Source organism: Mandrillus leucophaeus, unplaced genomic scaffold (assembly GCF_000951045.1).
Source record: "Mandrillus leucophaeus isolate KB7577 unplaced genomic scaffold, Mleu.le_1.0 Scaffold263, whole genome shotgun sequence".
NCBI classification, from domain to species: domain Eukaryota; kingdom Metazoa; phylum Chordata; class Mammalia; order Primates; family Cercopithecidae; genus Mandrillus; species Mandrillus leucophaeus.
Window position 1 is genome coordinate 1,951,989 of NW_012102732.1, and position 3,754 is coordinate 1,955,742.

Below are 3,754 nucleotides of genomic sequence, written 5' to 3' on the forward strand. Positions count from 1 at the left end.
ATTGAGTCCACTGGCTTGGGCTAATTACCTAGCAGAACATCCCCATGGTTTGGTGATTCTGAAATATCGCTGCCAAACAAACACTTGTAGAGGGGCAAACAAGGCCATAAAACATGGCAATGCGGGTGCGCTTGCACTCTGGGAAATGAAAATCTGATGATACTCTGAATTACAGTGGATCTAGATTAATTCCAGGCTCTACTTAGAGGAAGCTTTCAGGCCGAGTGGTTTAGACATAAAAGCAGTTTGCCCTAATGCGGCAGGTGAAAGCCGTGACAACTCTATTGCTTGGTGCCAATTACATTTATGGGCTTGTCCCCAGGAGTGCTAGGAAATTGTCACCGTTAGTGCTGACGTATTGCCAGCTGGTGGCTCCGTCTAGTGGGGTTCTGATTTGAAGACTCATTATTAATATTCCCCGTCGTGATCTGCAACTCTGCTCCATTATGACAAGTCTGTCAGGAAAGGAGTTTGTGCAGGCATTTTAGAAAACAGCAATAGGTTGAGGGCTATGCGGTAGGCCCCAGAGCTTGAACTACTGTGCACACAAATCACCTGGTGTCTTGTCGAGATGCAGATTCAGAATCAGGTCCTGAGCTGAGGCCTGATACTTTTTTTCTTTTTTGGAGATAGGATCTCTCTCTGTTGCCCAGGCCAGAGTGCAATGGTGCAGTCATGGCTCACTGCAGCCTGAAGTTCTTAGGCTCAAGCAATCCTTTCCCCTTGCCTCCCAAGCAGCTGGGACTACAGGTGTGAGCCACTACGCCCGGCTTTTTTTTTTTTTGAGACAGAGTTTTGCTCTTGTTGCCCAGGCTGGAGTGCAATGGCGTGATCTCGGCTCCTGCAACCTCTGCCTCCCGGGTTCAAGTGATTCTCCTGCCTTAGCCTCCCAAGTAGCTGGGATTACAGGCATGAGCTGCCACACCCGGCTAATTTTGTATTTTTAGTAGAGGCAGGGTTTCACCATGTTGGCCAGGCTGGTCTCGAACTCCTGACTTCAGGTGATCCACCTGCCTTGGACTCCCAAAGTGCTGGGATGACAGGTGTGAGCCACCACGCCTGGTCTCTTGCCTGGTGAATTTTTTTTTTTTTTGGAGACAGAGGCTCGCTCTGTTATCCAGGCTGGAGGGCAGTGGCATGATCTTGGCTCACTGCAATCTTCGCCTCCTGGGTTCAAATGATTCTCCTGCCTTGGCCTCCCAAGTAGCTGAAATCGCAGGTACATACCACCACGCCAGGCTAATTGGCTGTTTAATATTTAGTAGAGATGGGGTCTTGCTGTGTTATCCAGTCTGGTCGAACTTCTGGCCTCAACTGATCCTCTTGGCTTGGCCTCCCAAATTACTGGGATTGCAGGAGCGAGCCAATACGCTCAGCCTGATGTTGCATTTCTAACCAGCATCCAGGTGATGCCATAGATGCTGCTACTGGTCTAGGGACTACACAGTGGGAACATGGGAAAGGCAAAGGCTCGGGAGTCAGATGGACGTGGATGGACATGAGCTCTAAACTTGACTCTGCCCTTGGTGGCTGTGTGATGTTCGGCAAGTTGCTTAACCTCTCTGAATTTTGGATTTCTCATATGTAAAATAGGGATCACTTCTGCCTTTTAGGTTCTTTGAAGATGTGTAATAACATACATGCGTAGGTCTTCTTCTTGCTCCCAGAGGGGCAGGGCGAGGTCACTCTCCTGCATGCTCTGCACTACAGGTTCAGCCGAGACCCATGTGTTCTTCCCTAAAGTACTCGGCTTTCTTCTTCCAAGTCAGGATTTCTCTGCCTCGCTGCTACTCACATTTTGGGCTGATCCTTTTGTGTCGTGGGGGCTGACCGTGCATTAGCACATTATAGGATGTTCAGCAGCATCCCTGGCCTCACCCACTGGATACTGGTGGCACGTCTCCTCTACCTGTGACCACCAAAAATGTCTCCCCACACTGCCAAATGTTCCTGGAGGAAAAATCACTCATAAATAAGAAACAATGCCCTAATTAGTAACTTATATTAGCAAATCATTCAACAATACATGTTGAGCATCTGTTTGCCAGACCATACACCAGGGATGTAGTGATATTTAAGACAAACAAGGTCCCTGACCTCATGGAGACTTTTTCCTTTTTGGACCTCAGTCTTCTCCGCTGTAATGTGGGTATCACAAGGCTGTGGACCTCCTAAATTTGTTGGGAAGATGAAATGAAGTTAGACTTGCAAGTGCCTGGCCCCTGGCATCAGGGATTAGCCAGTGCCAGGGGTATGATGGGCCTGGGGATGGAATCTGGGTGCTTGGGGAGAAGCGAGTGTGGGCAGGGACAGTGCATGGAGAAGCCAGCAAACCTGAGCTGCGAGGGAGGCAGAAAGGGCCATGCCAGGCCCTGGTGCAAAGTGTGCAGCAGTAGCGAGACAGGAGAAGGGGCTGCAGGGAGGACCAAGGGTAGCAGGAAGATGGGACTGAAACTGGAGAGAAGGAGAGACAGTAGTACATAGAGAATGACAGGAAGGGGTGGTAGAGATGGGAGGAGAGAGGCACAGATGGAGAAGATAAAAAAAACCAGACAGACAGACACGAGCACACGTGATAAGATGGAGAGAACAAGGGGCGGAGGGAAAATGAGCCCAGGCTGAAGGGAGCACCTCCGAGGAAGATCACTGCACAAACCCCGGTCGGCTGCATGTGACCCCAAAGAGTGGCTCTTAGGTTTATTCCAAACGTACCTGATTGGGGTGAGAAAGAGTTAAAATTAACTACAAAGGCCGCTGCCAGGCCATTCCTGGCGCCAGCTCCTGGCCCTTCCTTCTCAGGGGGCCCTCGCCAGAGGGACGGGGTGGAGCATACCCAACCCTGCGAGGAAATGAGGCTTTTGTGCCGAGCGGAGATACGATGGCAATAGTGGCAATGGTAGTCAACCCATCCGTGAACAGCTGACACAGGGCAGTACAAGAATCCACCTCACAGCCAGGGCTGCAACCCCAAGTGAAGCGCACAGCTGAAATGACTGAGCTGGGTGGAACTGAGCTGAGAAGGAACGTGACTTGCCTTGACCCTGGAGCACGTATCACAACCATGAGAAACAGGTCACTAAAGTGGCCCCCAGCCCACACCAACCACCTTCTCTGGCTGCAACTGGGCGGCAGGGACAGACCCCAGAAAACCATCTTGGGTCGTCTAAGGTACATGCAACCATACTTTTAAAATGACAAAATCTCGAGCACGTTGCTTTGGTGAGCTTCTGATTTTATTAGAAATATACTCTAAGAACAGTCGAGACGCCGCGCCTTGTGGAGGCGATGGGTCACGTTACTGGTTCTGCGATGATCTTCCAGAGCTCCTGCAGCAAACAGAGAAAAGGTTTCTGAAGTGCACATACAAGAGCATCACAATTTCATGAAGGAAAGTGATTCGCCAAGGAGAGCAGTTAAACAACACGCCAGCCATGGAGCAGGCGAGCTGGGGCAGGAGCGGGCGGGCGGCTTCCTCCTTTCTTTGTTGCTCTGGCTTGTTCTGTTTACTGTGGCAGAGGCTGGATGGATGAAGTCCTAGCATTAACGGAAGGGGCATCAGAGAATGTCACACAATCAGAAGAGACCAGAATAGCAGTGAGTCGCCACAATCTCTCCATTTTTGGGAAGAGCTTTATATACAGTTTTATTTTAGAGACAGGATCTCACGCTGTTGCCCAGGCTGGGGTGCAGTGGCACCATCACAGCTCGCTGCAGCCTTGAACTTCTGGGCTCAAGCAATCCTCCTGCCTCAGCC